Source organism: Adiantum capillus-veneris, chromosome 16 (assembly GCF_014529385.1).
Source record: "Adiantum capillus-veneris isolate H3 chromosome 16, ASM1452938v2, whole genome shotgun sequence".
Lineage (NCBI taxonomy): Eukaryota > Viridiplantae > Streptophyta > Polypodiopsida > Polypodiales > Pteridaceae > Adiantum > Adiantum capillus-veneris.
The window spans coordinates 145,639,051-145,645,128 of NC_140946.1; the positions used below are offsets into that span (position 1 = coordinate 145,639,051).

The window sequence follows — 6,078 nt, forward strand, 5'->3', positions numbered from 1 at the left end:
AGGTATAATTACTATGCTAGTCTCATAAAAGATTTTTTCTAGATCCTAGTAGATGTACCTCAGGACTAAGTGGCACGGCCATGGGAGGGTGGGATCTACGGAGGGGGCATTGTGGGCCGTAGATCCCAATGGCGGCGGCAAAAGTAATCTACAGTACCCTAGATTACTTTTGGTTGTCACCCTTGTGCATACATGTTTTAAGTAAATTAGGGCCCCCACGTTTCACAACGCGCACATGGCATAGTGGTTAGGGTGTGCGCCTCTCATGGGTGAGGTCACGGGTTCAAAATCCACGCCCGTAAATGTGGGTACCCTAGACTACTTTCAAAACTTGGGTACCCTAAATTACTTTTTACAAAAGTAATCTAGAGTACCCGCATTCCAGATCTACGGCCTACAATCCCCCGACCGTAGATCCCACCCTCCCATGCCCTTGCCACTTAGTCCTGAGGGTGTACCACAGCTCAGCCTGATCAAAACTTTCCCGATTGAATAAGACTGTCGCTTTTATTTGCACAGAGTTTGAAGGAGGTGAAATGGTTACGAGTGCCAGCTTTGGACGACGGAGTAAAAGCAAAATTCCTTGAGAGTTGTCGAGAACTAGAGGTGATGGTGCTTGATACTCATGTCAATGGACACATTGCAAACCCCCCTCAGCAGCTCAAGGTTGTCATCAACTTCACACCGAACAGGTATATTTATAAGTGCAGGCTCCAGATGGAAGCAAACAAGCTAAAGGAAATAGTGTATTTGGATGTACGTTCAAGGACTATATATGAGGAGCTCTGGGTAATTAATTTGACCAAGCATTCCTTTTGATTTGGGCACTGTACTGCAGGGAGCTCCATCAACCAGAAAGCTACAAGTTATAAGGCCGTTTTGTGGTGCAACCATTTCCAAGGCAGCTGTCGACTTGCGCAAAAACACGGTCTGCATCCTCTCGACTTCGCAAATAGCAGTGCTCCCATCTTACTTCTGCCAGGAGATGACCAAGTTGCGAAAATTACAGCTACATTTCAGAGGGAGCACTTTACCTCAGGAGATGGGCGATTTGACAAGCCTGGAAATTCTAGACATATCAAGCAACACTCTTGAAGAGCTCCCTTAAAGCCTTGGGCATCTTACGCGACTACAGAGACTAGCTCTCGAGTTGCTAGCTTTGAAGGAGCTGCATAACGGTGTGCTTGGAGACCGGATGAAGGAGCTTGAGTTTCTTCTGCTTTATCCTGGGGTGGTTACATGTGTGCCTATGGAGGAGATTGGGCAACTTGGTTCCTTGCAGCACTTGCAGCTAGTTTTGCCGTCTGTGGAATGCTTAGTAAAGATGACGGGTGATGCAGATGATGTGTGTTTGAAACTGGAGAAACTGCGGTGGTTCCGCTTGGCAGTGTGCAAGTAACTGTGCAGCTTGAAGGGCGTGCAATTGAGATGCCCGTCACTAGAGTGCCTAGAATTGGTATCACTAGAGAAGGTGGAAGTGCTGCCGCCCAAATTCATCACTGACTGCACCTCCATCACTAGATGCACCATGACATTATGAAAGAATCTTTTGATATCTGGAAAAAAGTAATGAAGCCTATGATTGAGAATGAAGGCTTTGAGTGACTACATGGTAGAATATCTAGACATAATCATAGAGGGCTATTTGATATGCAAAGCCCTATCGAAATTGAGAGCAATCAAGAGGTATGCCATCAGTACACTCCAAAGGCATGTTATTTGAATACATGAAATGGGCATCCTTAATTTCTCTCTGTTGTGTTGAAGATACAATATAATAGTACATAAATTGTGCTTGTCAAGAGTCTATGACCTTGTGTGTGTGTGCGCACGCGTGCGTGCGTGTGTGTGTTTATGAAACACTCATCTGTGCTCATGCATGCGTGCCTGCACATGGTGTATATTGCATTCAATGCTTTCTCACACCTGCTGCATTAGAGATTGAACATGCAATGTAATGATGAATCATGTCTTGATGTGAGTGGTTTAGAGAACAATCTTTATTAATTGTCTTGCGTTGCAATCTTGTGACAATTTTAAGTCCTTTTCAGATTTTTATGTGCAAGCATACATGCAAAGGAGATTGAAAGTTGGAAGAAGAAATTGGAATACTTTCTGTTGAAAGAAAATGCTGTGATGGCTACAGCATTGACCAAGCAACTTGCACAACCTCCTCCAATAGCAGCCACATGACCTGTAGCGGGAATTGGCAAGTATTTTGTGTATCATACTCAAGTAGAACTTTTTCTTGTAAGATCCTTGAGCCAAACAACGCTTATCTTACAAAGTCAAAATCTTATTTTAGTGAGATATTTCTTTGTCTCATGCTTCAATTGGTCTTGAGGAGCGGAAAAGAGATGTTTTGAAGCTGTTGAAACTAGAGGACAACGCGGAGATGAGAGTTGTTGCTATATATGGTATGGGTGGATTAGGGAAATCTATTCTTGCAGATGCTATATACAATGAGGTCTTGGTTTCAAAAGAGAGGCATTGGCGGTGTAGAATTGAGTTGGGTGAGAAGCCTAGTGAGGATCACATAACAAATGTGCCACAACAAATGGTGAAAATGCTAACAGGTAGAAGCCTCTGGATGGAAAGCGATCCTAAGGTTGTTAAAAATGAAGTGACCAGAGTCCTAACAAACGAAGATACGAATACTATTTTAATATACATCAAAAATGTTCTTCGACAACAAGATTTCAAGAAGTTCCTTCCGATTGAGCCCGAGCAAAGTACACTTCCAAATGGGAGTAGATGGTTAATCACAACAAGGGATGAGTCGGTGTGCACGAGGGTCTTTATGTGAAATCAAGGCTTTAGCATGGAAAAGTACAACATGAAGCTATTGAATAATAGGGATGAGTCGGTGTGCACGAGGGTCTTTATGCGAAATCAAGGCTTTAGCATGGAAAAGTACAACATGAAGCTATTGAATAATAGGGATGCTGAGAAGGTTTTCTATTTTAATTCATTTGGGCGAGAAGAGCCAAGCTTACAAGTGTTGGAAGAGCATGATCAAAGACATGGTGAGCTCCATTTGTGGCAATTTGCCTTTGGCACTAAGAGTGCTAGGAAGCGTGCATGAATGGAGGAAGAAATAGGAGGCCTTGAAAAGTCATGGAGATCCGTCTAAGCTTGAGGAAGGAGTCAATAACATCTTTAAATCAAGGTATGAATCTCTAAGTGGCGAAACACAAACCGCATTTTTGCTAGCCTTCGTGTGCTGTCACGATTTTGGACCCTATGCATTCAGGAATCTGGTGGAAACAATACTCCCAAGGGAAAAAACTGAAAGGCTTTTTGCATTATTGTTGCCAGACAGTCAACCTGCATTGTTTTGAGATGGTTCTATAGTGCCTATTTTGAAGATGCATGACCTTGTTAGAGCTCTTGGCTATCAAATAGCAATTGCAAGGACTTTCGCCACATTGATGAGGAGGTTTAATTACTATGCTGGTGTATCGGCTTAGCTTGATAAAAACTTTCACGATTGAATAAGATTGTCGCTTTTATTTGTACAGAGTTGGAAGGAAGTGAAATGGTTACGAGTGCCAGCTTTGGACGACGGAGTAGAAGCAGAATTCCTTGAGAATTGTCGAGAACTAGAGGTGATGGTGCTTGACACTCATGTCAATGGACGCATTGCAAACCCCCTCATCTCCTCAAGGCTATCATCATAAGGTATATTCATAAGTGCAGGCTCCAGATGGAAGCAGACAAGCTAAAGGAAATAGTGTATTTGGACGTACGTTCGGGGAATATAGATGAGGAGCTCTGGGTAATTAATTTGACCAAGCATTCCTTTTGATCTGGGTACTTGCTCGTTGTTTTGATCTGGGCACTGTACTGCAGGTAGCTCCATCAACCAGAAAGCTACAAGTTATAAGGACGTTGCGTGGTGCAACCATTTCCAAGGCAGCTGTTGACTTGCACAAAAACACGCTCCGTATCCTCTCGACTAAGAAAATAACAGTGCTTCCATCTTACTTCTGCCAGGAGATGACCAAGTTGCAATAATTAGAGCTACATGATTTCAGAGGGAGCACTTTACCTCAGGAGATGGGCGGTTTGACAAGCCTGGAAATTTTGTACATATCAAGCAACACTCTTGAAGAGCTCCCTCAAAGCCTTGGACATCTCACGTGACTACAGAGCCTAGCTCTCACGTTGCCAGCTTTGAAGGAGACGCCTAGCGGTGTGCTTGGAGGTCGGATGAAGGAGCTTGAGTTTCTTCTGCTTGATCTTGGGGCAATTAAATGTGCGCCTATGGAGGAGATTGGGAAACTTGCTTCCTTGCAGCACTTGCAGCTTACTTTGCTGTCCGTGGAATGCTTAGTAAAGATGACAGGTGATGCAGATGATGTGTGTTTGAAACTGGAGAAACTGCCGGTGTTCCGCTTGTGGCAGGGTGCGAGCGAATGTGCAGCTTGAAGGGTGTGCAATTGAGCTGCCCGTCACTAGAGTGCCTGCAATTACACTACCTACAGAAGGTGAAAGTGTTACCACCCAAATTCATCACTGGCTACACCACCAACTTAAGAAACCTACATCTCCTTTATTGCCTGGCATTGGAAGAGGTGTGTGCAGAGACAGAGATGTTGTAGCACCTAGAGACGTGGGTAGTGTATGGATGTCTAGAGTTGAAGGCCATTCCAGAGGGGGTAATGGAGCGGGTGGAGCGTCTTGCACTGTTGGATTGCCCAGCCTTGTGGACGCTACCACGGATTTGGATGAAGCCAAAGCAGGCTCCATGCACCTGCTCGCTTGCGACACCCACCTGTTTCTACTCCACTTCTTGCCTCTTCCGCCCGTCGTGTCTTATAATTACACTGCACATGATATGCAACGTGCTAGACAGCATGCTTGTTCTTTAGTCCATGAAACTGTCATATCCGTTATGTTGAAGAACTAGGTTGGTACCAAAAAAGACACTTTAGTGTCCTTTTTTCACAAATTTAAATAAAATGGTACATGAAATCTAGAAAACATCTCAAGAAATGTTTTGACAAATTGTGACTAGAATCAAATATAGAAAGTCGTGGGGCTCAAATCTGCAACGTTTATGAATTCAATTAACAAACACATAAAATATTTACCTCATCTAAATTTTCAATATTTTATGATGCAAATATACTAGATCTATGACTCCATTTGATAAGGTGATACTAATTGATGGTTATCCAAGACACACTTGGTAATTTATGTCATATCCCAAAAACTGCGCTTGCTGTAATTCTTATTCTTTTATTTATCAAAGATTAGCCTTCAAAGAAATTTGACTTTTTGAAATTTTTCATTCATTTCACTTATTTGTATACAAAAACCTCACATAGACACAATTGGGAAATTTATGTACACACTTCCTTTGGTGTTTCATAGCAATGTTATTTTTGCAAGAAATTATGCACTATTAAGTTTTGTGAAACGAACTTAAATTACAAGATACTTATGATTTTGAAACCTTGAAAAATGTTTAGTTGATGGGTATTGGTCTATAAATACATTATAGACCTTAAGTTTTGTCCCATAACCTCATCATGCTAATGAAAGAGGCCTTGAAAGATGAAAATTTTCTTATTTCTCAGTGTTTTGAAGATTTGAGTTTTTTTATTATAACAAAAACCTAGTCTCACAACTAAATTATGAAACCCAATTTCTTGCTATAATAAGTTTTTTTCGATCCATACACCTTTAAATCTATGCAAAATCTTGTTTTAATAATAAATTATATTCAATTTATGGAGATTTTGTTAAAACTGCACTAAATTTTTATGAATTTTTCATCTGAAAACTTATCACTATAATCTTAATTCACAGTTAATTTTGGTAAAATTAAAATTTGCCTATGTTCTTCACCTCATAACTAACCTACAATATGAACATGAGCTATATTTCTCTTTTCTAACTTCACTAAATAATTATGACAAGTTGCTGAGAAAACAAAACACTTTAGTGTCTCAAGATACTTAAGTGTCCGATTACAGAACTAGTGTTAACGAATTAATAATGAACTAACATCAAAAGTGAAGAAAGGGAGGGAGTAACACATGTATTACGAGTTTTAAACAACCAATTGCA

General features: G+C 41.1%; 1 pseudogene; it reads left to right on the forward strand.

Annotated features, from left to right (window-relative positions):
* Positions 1-1,536: 1,536 nt before the first annotated feature.
* On the forward strand, positions 1,537-4,912 carry LOC147440018 (uncharacterized; annotated as a pseudogene).
* The last annotated feature ends 1,166 nt before the right edge of the window (positions 4,913-6,078 follow it).